The sequence below is a fragment of the Episyrphus balteatus genome, chromosome 2 (assembly GCF_945859705.1).
Source record: "Episyrphus balteatus chromosome 2, idEpiBalt1.1, whole genome shotgun sequence".
Lineage (NCBI taxonomy): Eukaryota > Metazoa > Arthropoda > Insecta > Diptera > Syrphidae > Episyrphus > Episyrphus balteatus.
Genome location: NC_079135.1, coordinates 76,753,651 through 76,769,531, shown reverse-complemented (window position 1 = coordinate 76,769,531; position 15,881 = coordinate 76,753,651). Strand labels below are relative to the sequence as shown.

The window sequence follows — 15,881 nt, the reverse complement described above, 5'->3', positions numbered from 1 at the left end:
ATTCTTGGATTGTGCACGTTTGAGTAAATTATATCAAAGTGAAAAATGCTTGGAGCGAGTATATAAGATATAAATAATTGAGATATGTTGGGATATTTGTAGATAGGTAGATATGCAATTCTGTGTGTAGTGAATTTATTGTTTGTGGGTAGAGTAAGTCTAACTGACCTCCCAAAAGGTCTCTTGTTTTCGAAATTAAAATTTTATGTATTAAATCCATCGTTTTTATAATTTGCTTAATTTTATAATTAAATTAGTCTTTAATTTTTTTAAGTTTTGTCTTTGAAGATATTCAGCCTTATTTATTAGATTTCACTAATAGTGGAGTAACTAAAGCTCAAAAATTGGCAATATTAGGGAACCCGGCCGAACAGCTTAGATTTTGATGATCTTTTTTTTCAAACGTCGGTAATTAAAAATACTTTAAAGTCTATAGATTAAAAATTGACGGTGTTGCAGTTTTGATTTTTTAAATTTAATTGAAGATTTTTGTGAACAAACAATTTTTTTTCAAAAATTTTCTTAAATTTCATAAATTAATTGATGCCAAAAGATTGTCTAGGAAATTCAAGGAAAAAAAAATATACTTGAGTGAGGGACAATCTTCCATCGTTCAAGCGATAGATGCAATTTTCTTATTAATTGACTTCAAACACAAAAAAAAATATTTGAACACAACGGCAACACCTACAATATTTTAATATACATTTTTGAAAAGCTAGAAGCCTAGTCATAATTGTTAAATTAAAATGAAGTTAATTGAATGAAGGGCTTTTGAAAGAATGGTAACTGAACTCAGATTTTTGAAAAAAAAAATTGAAAAAAATGTTTACATATTAAATTTTAAAACTTTTTCGTAATATAAAATGCATTTATTTTCAAATTTTTTTGGCCGCATATATTATGATTTGAAATTATAAAAGGACATGTCAATATGTATTACGGTTTACGAAAAAAATTAGAAAGTATTTAATTTTCGAAGAACTTTTTTTAATAGAAGTTTTGAAAAAAAATTTAACTTATATTTTTTTTCAAAGTTCAACAACTAAAAAATTATGTTTTATTCATTTAATAACCCTTAGTGTTGAAAGTTAAATATCAAAAATTTAGAGTTCTTATTTACTAAAATCTTTGAGAAAATTAATTATTTCAATGCAAAAATTCAGTTTTTATCAAAAAAAAACCCATTGAAATTGAAGTTATTTTTAATTTTTTTTTTTTTTTTAAGTGTGATATATATTACCTTCTCTGCTTCGAAATTCAACTGATAATTTTTATGGCCACACATTTTTTAAAAATAAATTCATATTTTATTAAAAAAAGTTTGGAAAAAAGTCATTTAAAATTTTCTTAATAACATTTTTTTTTTTTAATTCTGAGTTTGAGGACCATTTTTTCAAAAACTCTTAATTAAATTTAGTGGATTTAAATTTAAGAGATAAGAATGAGCTTCTGGCTTTTTAAAAATGTATTTTAAAATATTGTAGGTGTTGCCGTTGTTTTCAAAATATTTTTTTGTGTTTGCAGTCAGATTGTGAAAAAATTGCATTTATCGCTTAAACGATGGAAGATTGTCCCTTACTCCATTATAATTTTTTTCCTTAAATTATCTAGAGAATCTTTTGCTATCATTTGTTTTATGAAATTTAAGCAAAACAAGTGGTTTTGTTAAAAAAAAATTTAATTTTAATTTAAAAAAACAAGACGGCAACATCGGCAATTTTTAATCTATAGACCTTAAAGTATTTTTAATTAACTACGTTTGAAAAAAAAAATCGTCAAAATCAGAGCTGTTCGGCCGGGTTCCCGAATAATTAGCTGTAGTTACTCTACTATAAATAGCTCTATAGTTATACAATACATAAAGTTTTATGTAGGCTGTATGCAACGTTACATAAATTTCTATTTATAAAACATTTTCTTAGTCATTATAGTTATGCTAGGTTTGTGTCCAAATAAGTACTAAAAATGAAAAATTAGTACTCTTAACCACGACAAACAACTCCATCTGTCGATAAAAAAAAACTCCATCTGATTCGAAAATAAACAAAAAAAATATTCTTATTCAGGCTCTAAACATCCTAAAAACGCGTTTAGCTTATACAACCTCTATTAAACGTTGCATAAAGTTTATAAATAACAATTTTTTGTTTAGAGACATTATAAAGGGTACATAATGCTATGTACATGATGAGTTTATAAATAGGACTGATTCTGTTTTAATTTTCTCGCTACTCTATGTTCTGTAAATAAATTAATTACTTTACTTTAAACTGTTTTCTTTTATTTAATTTTATATCATTTCATTTTATTTCATTTCATTTTACTTTGTTCTATTCTATTTGTTATTTAAAATCGTAGCTGATAATATTACGTATACACCACAGTGTCCCATTTCGATCCTTTTCTTTCTGCGTTTAAATACAAAATTTGCACAGTACTAATACTTAAGAAGTAAAACTGTTCCATTTTACTATTTCCACTTTATACTTTTTACCAAACACGTCATTCCACAAAACATTCCCGATAAAAAAGTATGAAAACAACGTAATTACACTGCGCTGCTAGAATTTCTTTTCATATCCGTCTTTATCTTAATGTGATTATCAAAAACCAATTCGCGTCAGTTGAAACTGCAAAGTATCCATAACATTCTAATTCTAAAGCTTTTTCTATTTGACTTTGATAGATATCCGCTTTTGGTATAATTATTATCTTTCCAAAATTATTTTGAAATAGTACTTGTATTCATTGAATCAAAACAAAAGATAATGGGTTATGACAATTGAATTTACGAATTGTTTGCCAATTCTTTGAACTCATCAACTGAATAATTAATTAATTTTTTTAAATTCAATGACTTCTAGATACGATTTGTTATCTTATTCAACAATCTGATTTTGATTAATGTTTTTGTTTAGTCAATCAGTCAATTTAACTGATAAGAGTTTTTTCAACTCTATCAGAAGTTATAAATTCAAACGGAAAGGGTAAACAAAATAAATGTTTGTATAAATTCGTAGCTCATTTAACATTTAACTTATTCATCTGATTTGCACATCAAAATATTTATCTGCACTAAAAACTCAACCCAAAACAAACAAAAAAAAAATATACACAAAACTAAACTTCATAACTAAACCATGTCAATGAAAACCAAACCAAAAACAACCAAACCCACAAACATTCGAAAGATTGACATTTGGTTTATTTATCTATTTATTTATTTTCACTCAATCCACTTATTTTGTGATCCACTGTGTTGTTTCATGTCAAATAATTTGATCAAATATCGAAATGTGTTTCTAAATTTAATTTCAAAATGGCATACCTTTGGACTACACAACACACATAGTACCTACCATTTGTGTATGTGTAGGATACTAATATTTGAAATTTTGTAACGTTTCTGTGTTTATCTATACAACTTGGAGTATGTGAATCTATCACCTAGTAATCCAGATAATCTGGTTTTCTAGAAGTGTAACGGAACCAATCAACCTCTGTGTGGGAGTATTTGCCATGCTTTATATATATTAAGGTACAAATTTCCACCCACACTCACTCATAGCCCGGAAATTGCAGTAAATATGAACACGGATTTGAACATCATCCATGTAGACAAGAGTGTTATGTCTATTTCCGGGTTGCCTGTGGAAATTGGAATTCCTCCTTACGCAGAATGCATTCAATTTTATTATGATATTTTCATTTCTATCTTAAATTGTATTTATGGTGCAGAATGATTAAAAAATACAGGAAGTATGTACGTGCTCTTTATAAGGAATTTAAAGATTAAAAAAAAAATGATATAAATCCATAAACAAATTTATGAAATTCATTAGAATTTTAAAATTAACTTTTAACTTAGATTTGCTGTACCTACCTACACATAATTTGCTTAAAAGTATTTTGATTAAAACTAGCTCTTAAATTCCAGAACTACACAAAAAGATATGATGGGCCGGAAATATTTCTGATTGCAAGATTGAACGAAACTTCCGGACCCAAATCATTGATATTTATTTCATCCAGTTTAAATAATTTGGTATGGGAAAGGTACGATTCCTATAGCTATAATTAGAAAAAAAAAACATCGGAATTGAAAAATCGTGAAACTGACTATTTAAGAATGTTTTCGTAGCCATATATTTCTTTGAAAGGTTTGTTATATGTTTTGAAGCAGAAATAAGAAAATCTTACATAAAATAACTAAACAAATATTATTTTTACTTGCGATAGAGCAAGTTTAGGATTCTTTAAAAAAAAAATCGAACTCGAGATAACAATTTTACATGACATTACGATGATGGAGAATGCCAAGAAAGTGGGCCCGGCAAAGGCAATTCTATCTGTCTGTAAGTACCTCGAGCTACAGCCTTAACTACTTAAGCGATTTTCTTCAAATTTGGTAGTTCACATTTTCGGGTGATTCCCTAGAGGAGAAATTGAATTTTTTTTTAGGACCAAAACAAACGGTACCTGTCATATAACGGAAATAGAAAAGTTAATTTATTTCAAAAACGGCTCTAACGATTTTGATTAAAATTAAGAGCCTTCTTTTGAAATAAAAACAATATTTTTTGTACCGTTATTATCGGCACCGTTGGAATTTCTCGTAAATAATAGAGCTCTTGATACCCGGATACCCGAGTACTCGCCCGAGTACCCGGGTACCCGAGTTTTCGGGTATTACTCGAGTACCCGGGTACCCGGGTATTCGGGTACCCGGGTAGTTCGGGTACCCGGGTACCCGGTTGTTTAGTTACCCGAATACCCGGGTACCCGGGTACTCGGGTATCAAAAGAAAAAAAAAGGATTTGTTAGGAAAATTGTTAATACTGAGCATTTTAAACGGTAAATAACACACCATAGGTATAAGATTGAAGGCAAAAATTAAACTCAAAACAGTTCTCCAGTCAAAGCGAAGAATCGTCGTCAAAAAGAGTTTTAAATTGGTTTACTAACAAAAATCAAAAGACGCAACATCCGCATCGTCTCCATTCCTCTGGGTGGCCGAACTATGCCCACCGGAGAAGGGTCCTTGCCGTGTGCAAAGATACCTTTCATTTTCTTTATTTTGATTTTTATAGATTTAAATAAAAATTTTCCAAAATATTAAATCAAAAAAAAAGCGGAGAAAATGAGGTTTGAAAAAAGCTCTCATAGAAAAAAATAATCAAAAATTTGTTTGACATGGTTGTATTGAAATGTTAATATTTCGAGATATACGCAATGTATTTTCCAGATCAAATTTTTAAATGGATCCTGATAAGATTGTTGAACAAATATATATATAAAATTACCACAGTTTTTTCGAAAACTTAGAAATAAAAATAAAAAAGTTTCCACTTTTGATTTTTTCAAAATCGAAAAAAAATCAATGTGGCTACCTTCAAACGCTTATACCACAAGAACGACGCAACTAATGTTAATGGTTATGGGCTTAAAATGTAGCTAAGAATATTCCAATGATTTTTGGTTTTTTGTAAAAAAAAAAATTTTTGAATCCAACATGGATGCCATGGCCATACAAATGGTTTTTGTTTTCTTGTGAAATTTTTTTTTGTATCTAACATGGATGTAATGGCCTTCCCACTTCGAAGTTAAATACAAAAAAAAAACAACAGCAACTTTTTTGACAGACAGCTGCCAAAGTGTATGTACAGTGGTGCCAAATGTTTGCATGGATTTCAAAAATCCCGATTTGGTTTTTTTGCACAAAATCTATATAGATAAACAAAAAAACACACCTAATGTTAGTGTTTATTGTCTTAAATTGTAGCTTAGAATATACCAATCATTTTTGGTTTTTGGTAAAAAAAAAAAATTTTCCACCCATCATAGATCCCATGGCCCTAATACTCTTAAATCAAACACTTCCAAATAAAACAAACAAATGGCTTTATTGTACCCGAGTACCCGGGTACTCGGGTATTATAATACATGAAACTACCGGGTACCCGGGTACCCGAACTACCCGGGTACCCGAATACCCGGGTACCCGGGTACTCGAGTAATACCCGAAAACTCGGGTACCCGGGTATTTGTGAGGACGGGTATTACCCGGTCGAAATCAAGAGCTCTAGTAAATAACAAAGCAGATTTCAACCAAAATTTTTATACAGAAATGTTAAAATAACCGTCATACAGTAAAAATTTTCAATTTTTAAAAAATATTTCAAATTTTTTTTTGAAAAATCAATTTTTTGAAAACGGGTTGATAAATTTTATTGAAACTTCGTTTTTATGTGTTGAATAATATTTTTTTTAAATGGCATACCAACTTTTTTTTTGAAAAATGCTGGAAAATTTTTATACCTAGGTACATAAAAAAATATTTAAAAAAAAAACGGCTCTGACGATTTTAGAATTTTTTTTCTAAAAAATCTTAACCCTTTCGGACCCAGCGTTACTCTCATGTAACATTTTTTTTAAAATTCGTAAAAAATATTAAATTAAACAATTTTTTAGGTTTCGATGGCTTAATTGAAAGATAATAATGCCTAGTTACTGGATTATTACAAAAAGTTAGTCAAATATCATACCTTTAATTTTTTTGTTTCGAAAAAGGGACTGAAATTCACATTTTAATTTTTTCTTGCAAAAAAAATTTTTTTTATATATGGTAAAGTTTCATAAAAAGTTATTTTCTCAGTTCTCCGACTTTTTTTGGTGGTCATAGGCAGTGCATGTTACTTACATGTAGCATGAGAATAACACATTAGTTTTGCTATTTAATATTTTGGAAAACAACTTTTTGCTATTCATATTTCTAACACCGATAACACCGAAAAAAACATTTTTTAATATTCATTTTTATAGCTTGGGTTCGAAAGGGTTAAATAAAAAAATAAATAATTTAAAACGGTATTTGATTAATTATAAAAACTAATATTGTTCAGTAAAAAGCTTTAGTATTAGAGTTACTTTTACTGCGACCCCAGTCGTGCATTTTATTTTATTTGAATATTTTTAAAATAATTATTTGGTAACAATTTTAACAAATATTTCTATAAATTTTATTTGCAATAAAAAATTGAAAAATTCTGTATTTTGTCGACTTCTCAAAATTTATGGCCACGTTTATATGGATGTACTAAGATCTAATGAGGACTGCAGACGTAGTGCCTTATAGGTTGACTGTATGGTATCAAAACTCCTTTTCTAGTATTCACAAAGCACACAAACATGTTCCAATGTTTGTCTGTTAAATTTTCAGAAATAAATCGCATTATTCTTTTGTTGAAATTGAACTGTGTAAAAGGCAGTAACCTCTGCGGTATGCCCTGTTAATATCTGCTGAAAATAATTTTCGACTCTCAAAAGACAAAAGTCTGTACTTGTCTTGCAGTGAATTAAAGAAATGCTATATGTACAAATGTGTGTATCTGTTTTTGTTTCACATTTATTTATTTATTTATTTGACAGTCAGAATCACCTGAAGCTTACAAAGTTTCCACGTGCGTCTTCATAGAATATTAATGTTATTTAGTCCGAGTAACATTAATCATTGAATCCAAAAAAACAACGAACAAAAACAAAAATCTGCAAAAGACTTTGGAATTACCTTTTCCAAACGAAATAAAAAAGAAATAAAATAAAATAAAATAAAAAATTCTGATGCTTGCGGCAAATGCAAGTGATGCGAACCACTGAATTACAAGGATTTTCACTTCTTTTCGAGTGATTAAATAATTTCTTCAAAAATAATGGAAAAAAAAAATAATATGTGATTATTGTTGTTTGTTCATTTTAAAAATACATTTTTTTGTATTTTACTTTATCATTCAACAAATCGAAACATCTTCAATGCCCACTTAAGTACGAACAGTTTTTTCAAGCGTTCCAAATAAAGAAATATAGGTTGAACAAAAGCTTTAAGAGGAGTCAGTGTTACTGCAATAATTTTGAACCTTTTTTTATCTGGAATCTGAATGGAATTGAATTGGGAAAAAGACAAGTAGATAAAAAGACAGGGACAATGTTGTATTGGTTTGGGTTAGGCAACAATGCGCTTTAATAGAGTGCCTTTTTATTGAGGGAAAAAACAACTTAAAAAATCATCAATTTATAAAAAAAAGAAAAAATTGGCAGCCACCGGGAATCGAACCTAAAACTCTTGGATCTCTAGGGGAATGCTTTACCAACGTGCTATCTCACTGTTGGAAATAAGGGTGATAAAATGCAACAAAAGCTGAAATCCGACAAAAATAAAAAAAGTTCTTACGTTGTTTCAATTCTAATTTAAAGATGTTTCATGTTAGTTTTTTCAACGTTAATTCAACGTCGAACATATTAAATTTTACGTTGCGTTTTTCCCTCAGTGCAGTGTACTACTGTATTAATTTTATGTTAAAATAACTATAAAAGAGATGGTTTCAAGCTTCCAAAACTCACCAACTTGGTTGTCAATCAACTTTACTTACAAGATTTATGTTTCTCAAATTTCATACAGGCTGTTAATTATATCAACAAAGACTAAAATCAGGAACGAAATTATTACATATTTGCAGGAACTTGTTAATTGGGTGAGCCGTTGTGAAGTTTACGGCTGATGTTTAATGGGGTCGACAAAGTGTCATTCAGGTATCAAAAAATGCAACAAAAAATCTTTTTCTTTGAACTTTTTCATGTTTCTTAAAGTCGGTACAAAAATCAACAATAATATTCGATTATGCACTCCCAACAGTAGAACAGTAGGATGCATACGCAAATAAAATAAAGTCAAGGCAGAATTCAAGATATTATTACCCACCCACTTTGTGGTCTTAACAAAAACATGCTGTCAAATAATGTTTAACATTTAAAACACAAAATAAAACTCTTTGTTTGGCTTATTTTTCGAAATGTGAAAATATTTGTGTTTATTTTTTATTTATAATGAATAATCCATGAGGTAATAACTCCTCCAGGGTTTGGATTATTTACCAGCACAATACATATACATACAACACACTATAACCTATATTTTATACAGACATCCCAGAAAATATTGAAGAGAAATATCAAAGCAACCACCAGGTACAGGTATACGCATTTATATACACATACAACGACCAAGTCCTTTCAAGTGAGAATACAAATCTTTGAAATCCTTTGGGAATATTGAGAGGGCTTGGAAAAACCTGGATATAACATAATCAGATCCGGTTGCTGGCAAATTCAATAGAATTGAATTCAAAACAAAATATTTTTTGCCCAGAGGAGGAATTGAATTTGGTCACAAATACATGTACGTACATATCAATTTGACAGACAAAAAAAAAAGGAGAGAGGAAAATGTCGAATGTCGATGGTTTCGAAATTATTCATCAGAGATGAGGATTGTGGATTAAGGTATGAAAGATTTCAATCAAAAAAGATGCTTGCATGAGCAGTATTTCGAATAAGAGATGGCAAGTAGAAATTTTCACTTGCAAGAGTGTAGATACGTTCTTTTTTCCTCAGCGAATTTGAAAAACTCATTTTTTTTACAGTTTTCTCTAGGTGCATACAGACACGTTGCTAGCGAAAAGCTTGAATTAGCTGAGGTGTTTTTTTTTTTTTAATCACAAATTGGTATAAGATGCAATCAGCATAAATAAATCGACTTTTGGAAAAATTTACCTACACAAGATTCCAAAATTGTTACCATAAATAGGTATATATTTTGTAATTTAATACTTGCTTTCTTTTTTTTTCTTATTTTTTTTCATTTTGACCTTAGTAGTGTCATGTTTTATTAACTTTTATTTGTATACCTAGCTTAAAAGTCTAGACAAAGTTAAATTTCAAATTGCCTTGTATGAATAAAGAACGTCTGCAAACTTTTAGGTGGTAAAAGTGATTTATCGCAACATGATACTGCAATAATATGAAGACACAAAAGTTGCAAATTATATTAACCCTCTGTCGGCACACGGGTACGAATTTGGCAGGACAAAAATTAAAAGTGGTCACAAAAAAGTGTTGTGAATACAATATTCGAATTCCTCGGAATATTCTACATCGATTTCATATATGATTCTCTATAAAATAGTGAGACCGAAAAAAGTTCTAGCGACATGAAAAAGTATAAACCAAGTTCGCAAAAAAGAGGTGTGCCTACAGAGGGTTAATATCCTGTTGTAAATTTTGAATAAAATAAAAATAGGTTATCGCGATAAGAAAGTTGATTGGTAGTCGTCAATCACTTTCCGTAAGTATTCGCCGTTTAAGAAAATTATGTCAATAACGATGGCTTTGATATCGACCCTTCTCTTTCTTTAACATGCGAAGCACATCCGTGGGCCAACTTTTTAAAAATCATATTTCGCGTGTGCTGAAATTCCATCTTCTTCTTCTTCCTTTTTCTCGGCGCTGTTATGATCTCGATGTCGAGGGGATCATAACTATCCCACGTAACTGCTTCACACTAGTGATCCGCCTGTGGGGTTCGCCGGGTTGACCTCAGAAATCGGCGGCAAGCCTCCCGGTTTTGTATTGTTCCATTTCTAAGGCCAACTGAATGCTGGTGGTTTTGCATTTGCTTGTACCAGGAGTTTTTAGGCCTACCTTTCTTTCTATTTCGTGTTGGAACGTTGTATGATATTGCTTTTTTGACGGGGTTCTCAGGATCTCTCCTTTGAACATGGCAATACCAACTGAGTCGGTCGTGTTCAATTTTTTGGGAGATGGTGTTTTTAACATGAAGGCTTCCTCGGAGCTTCGTACTTCTAATTCTATCAAGCTTTGTGTGCTGAAATTCCATAGTTAATTAATTAACCTAGGTACTTGATTAATTTAATTAATTAAGAGATAATTAAAAGCCGAAAGATATTTTAAAATTCGGCTAGCATAATGTGTCCGTACTTTTAAAATAAATTCTTTTAAGAAAATTTTGCAAATAATTAAAATTTTTGGAAGCTGCTTTTTAACTTCGAATTGAAATATAAAAAATACTTAAATTATACTTTTGACTATTTCTGAAACATTAACTCAAAAATCTGGCAGCATGTTTTTTCCTTTTTGCGTGCTTTGGAATTTTTTTATTGAAAGAAAGCAAAACTAAAATCTTAAAAAAAAATTAACTTCAGTAGGTACAAGATTTTGAAAAACCCTGTTTATCAATTTTTTTTTTTTGAAAAACAACATCAACTTAATTCTATGCTTCTATGAATTTGTGGAGTTTCAACAAAATCACTTTTTTTTTAAATACTTTTTGATAGTGTCCAACGCTAAAGACATAGTGGACAAATCATTTAAAATTGGTATGACATTTCTTAATTTAATCTTTATTCAATCTCAAATTGGATGCTATCTATAGATTCTTAATTTAACCTCTATATGGTTTTATTTTTTAGTTTTGTTTTTTCCTATTGGTCAGCCGACTTGTGGCATTTATCTTATTTATAGGAACTTAAGTCTTCGTCGGAAGCGATTTAGATTTCTTAACTCTTGTAGAGTAGGCTGCTTATGCATAACGACGCAGATTAAGCTGCATTTGGTTGAGCATACCCATTTCGGTGGGTCAAAAAAATGGAAATTCGTTTTTTTGATTTGGTACTTCGAAAACTCGATTGCTAGACACCTCTAGAATATACTCACCAAATATGAGCTCTTTATCTTAATGGGAAGGTCCTCCGCTTTTCAATTTTCCATTTTTACATCAAGCTTCTACAAAAAAACAAATAATTTTTTTATTAATTGACCTTTTAGCCAATTTTTTTTACATATTCTTGTAGAAAATTGAACGTTCTACAAAAAAGGTTAAATACACTTTTTTGAATTATCTAACCGTTTAGTAGATATTTGAGGTCCAAAAATCGAGAAAATCTTTAAAAATTCGTTTTTTGTTCTTAATTTTGTAACAAATTGAAAAATTATAATGATCAATATTCGTTTAGGAAACAGATTGCTCCACAAAAAAGGTCTTATTAACTTTTTTTATTAATCTAACCATTTGAAAGATATTCGAGGTCAAAGTTAAACAGAAATATAAAAACTTTTTTTACTTTTCAAAATTTTCTAATTCACTTAAAAGTCATTATTATTAAATTAGTAAGATGAATTATTGTAGGGGCTTAAATGTTCTACAAAAAAGTCCTTGGCCTCAAATTGGTTGCTTTAACCGTTTAGAAGATATTCGCATCCAAGTCGCAATGCATAGGGACCATAAGAAAACTATTGAAATCAGTGGGCATTGGTTTGGATTCGAAAATCTTCTAAACGGTTAAAGCAACCAATTTGAGGCCAAGGACTTTTTTGTAGAACATTTAAGCCCCTACAATAATTCATCTTACTAATTTAATAATAATGGCTTTTCAGTGAATTAGAAAATTTTGAAAAGTAAAAAAAGTTTTTATATTTTTGTTTATATTTTTGTATTGGATAGCTGGTGGCTGCAATATGGTCCCATTTTAATTTCGTTCACAGGGGCGGACTGGCCCACCGGGCATTCTGGATTTTTCCCGGTAGGCCCTCGGGCAAGAAAACATTTCTTAAAAGCACTTGAAATTCAATTTTTAAATTCACTCACGTCATGCTTCAAGTCGGTTTCTGGCCTTTTTAGTCAGTATAAATCTATTGTGCCCCTTATGGATCTTTCAAGACCTATAGAATTATGCTTGTGAGCCCCCTATGTATGTTTCGAGGCCCACTGAATCATGTTTATGGCGTTTAAGTCAATGAAGGCCTCCTATGGATCTTTAGGGGCCTACCGAATTCTGTTTGTGGGCCCCCTATGGATTTTCAGGGGGCCCCATATGGATATTTCGAGGCCCACAGAATTATCTTTGTGGCCTTTAAGTCAATGAAGGCCTCCTATGGATCTTTAAAGGCCTACCGAATTCTGTTTGTGGGCCCCCTATGGATTTTCAGGGGGCCCCATATGGATCTGTCGAGGCCCATAGAATCATGTTTATGGCGTTTAAGTCAATGAAGGCCTCCTATGGATCTTTAGGGGCCTACCGAATTCTGTTTGTGGGCCCCCTATGGATTTCCAGGGGGCCCCATATGGATCTTTCGAAGCCCACAGAATCATGTTTATGGCGTTTAAGTCAATGAAGGCCTCCTATGGATCTTTAGGGGCCTACCGAATTCTGTTTCTGGGCCCTTTATGGATTTTCAGGGGGCCCCATATGGATCTTTCGAAGCTCACAGAATCATGTTTATGGCGTTTAAGTCAATGAAGGCCTCCTATGGATCTTTAGGGGCCTACCGAATTCTGTTTGTGGGCCCCCTATGGATTTTCAGGGGGCCCCATATGGATCTTTCGAGGCCCACAGAATCATGTTTATAGAAGGCCTCCTATGGATCTTTAGGGGCCTACCTAATTCTGTTTGTGGGCCTCCTATGAATCTTTGGAGGCCTACCGAATTCTGTTCGGGGGCCCTATATGAATCTTTCGAGGCAAAAAACAACAAAAACTTTATCTGTATAGATTTTTGAAAAATCCAGATAATTATCCAGATTTTACTTTCTCTCGATAAAAACAGTGGTGCCAAGGTACTTTATTTGTTGTGTTAAGCCTGAACTATCAAAACACAAAGTCAAAAAAGTACAAAAAAGTAAACACGATGTTTTTTCTTCTTCCCCCTAGTAGCTTGTTTGTATATCTCTCTTTCATTTTAAAAAAGCTTGAACAAGACCAAGCTTTCGATTTTCACAATGTTTTAAAAACAAATACATACACTGAAACAATATTTCATACCCTTTCCGTAAGGTAGCTCTTCGATCACATAGTTCCTCTCATTTTCCGAAAAAAAAGCTCTTTTGACAAACAATTGAAATTTCAAATACATTCGATTCCCTATAAGTCATACTGTATCACTAACGATTCTCGAGCTACTTGTATTGTTTCAACCGTCCTTTGCTTCAACAGTACCTAATCTCCCCTAATTAGAGATTTAGGTGACAAAATTTTGAAATAAAAGTAACAAATTGAGTTTTTAAAAAATATTGAACTCTTAATTGATTTGCAGCAAAAAATATTTTGATTTATTAATTATTTCTTATTATTAAGAAATGTTTTAGTGAAAGAATTGTAAAAAACAAAAATCTATTATGAGTGGAGGGAGCAAAATACAGTTGCAAAGTCGGGACTTTTCGAAATTACGCAAAAACTGCATTAAATCGAAAATCGAATCGAAAAAAAGAATTTGAGATGAACAAGTTACCAAATTCTGAGAGCCCTAAAGTTAGCCTATCAGCATATTTCGTTTGATCCATTACTTTTGGGACACAAAATATTTAACAAATTTTTAGCAAACACGAGTTGTGGTATAATTACGGTGAGTCACCGTCGGTGACCATATTTCTGGGAGCAAAATCCGGGACAAAAAACATTATAAAATCGTAATAGAATGCATAGATAAAGTTGCTTAGAATATCAAAGCTTTTTATGTACCTGATAACTCACAAAAATATTTTTAATTTAATTTTATAAGAATTTTAATATCAATTTAAAAAATGATATAAAATTTAATTAATTTGTCGAAGTACCTAATTTACCGGTTCAGTAAAAGGTACTGTTAGTAACTGTTAAAAATATTATTTTTTTTTTTTTGTAACATGTAATTATTAAAAGTTTTGAAATTTTAAAGGGTTCAATATTCAAAAAACTTTTTCTTGTGAAGCTTTAACATGACAAACAAAAGCACTGGATAAATTCACGAAAACTTTTAAAAATAAATGCTTTTATTTGAACAAATTAATGATTTTTAGCATTTACATTTTCCAAACTTGGTCAATTAATTAAAAGTAGGTACAATTAATAAAAAGGACTATCACCGACTAATTTCTATAAGTCAGTTAATGTGGTTGCAGTCCTCGTAAAATGCCACATGTTCCAAAAAAATAGATAAAACGTCCTTAACAAATATTCCTGACAGACCAACCCCTTATATTTTAGAAAAAGAAGGTGCAATAAAGACGAGATCGTTAATAAAACATCAAGCTCTTCAAATGTCTCTGTTAAAAAATATTTCTAATATTTTTTATTTATATTAAGAACATACATACATTTTGAAAAAAAAGAGCTTGTTTCTAATTATTTTTCGACCACTGTATATAAAAAAACAATTTCTGCATATCAACTTTTATTTTTAAATATTTCGAGTAAGTAAATAATTATGTAAGTATTTTGTGGCCCTTTTCCTAAAAGTCCCGGAAGGCCCTTTGACTCCCAGTCCGCCCCTGTTCTTTCAGTTCTGGCCATAGGAACCATAAAACCCAGTTTTAGCCATGGAAGTCGGTTTAGTTTTTTTGATAAAAATGATTGTTCTGGTAAGATCGATTATGCCTGTAAGTATGAGCTAGTTTCCTTGAAATCCCGTATTCAATTTTGTGATTTTTCATCAAATCGTCTTGTTTTGTGTGAAAAGAAATTTGTTCTTTTTTTAATAAAATAATTAAAAGTTTTAACTTTTTCTTTTTTTTTGTAAAATGATTGGGAACCGATGAAAATATGGCATACGTTTGTGATTATTGCAAAAAGATTCCATATTTAAAGAAAGAAACGATTTTATTGTCAACAGAAGTTGATAGGGCGGTCTTGCCCCCATGTGAGGGTTTTTTGTTAGATGTTTTTTTCAAAACGTATTATCTTTTGTTCAGTATTTTTTTTATTTTTTTTTTAAGTGATGATATTTCCTACAAAAAAAAAACAATAAAATTAATGAAAAAACAGATTTTAATTAAAAGGTGTCTTTAATTGGTTTTTAAGACGGTTAAACACTATACATTTTCTTCTGAAAACGGCCACAAATTAACAGTTTCTTAGAAATTTTCTCCATTTCAAAATTCATTTTTTCGAAATCAAATGTTAGTTGGTAATCTAAGATTCATGAAAACCTCAAAGAGTAAACAACAAAAGTTTCTCCATGATTTCAGTTGAAATAAACAATAGATTTCAAGTGGTC

General features: G+C 30.5%; 1 protein-coding gene across 10 annotated transcripts in view; it reads left to right on the top strand.

Moving 5' to 3' along the window:
• The window catches only part of LOC129909023 (cAMP-specific 3',5'-cyclic phosphodiesterase), a 308,658-nt gene that overhangs the window by 213,885 nt on the left and 78,892 nt on the right, over positions 1-15,881 (top strand). The window lies entirely within an intron of this gene.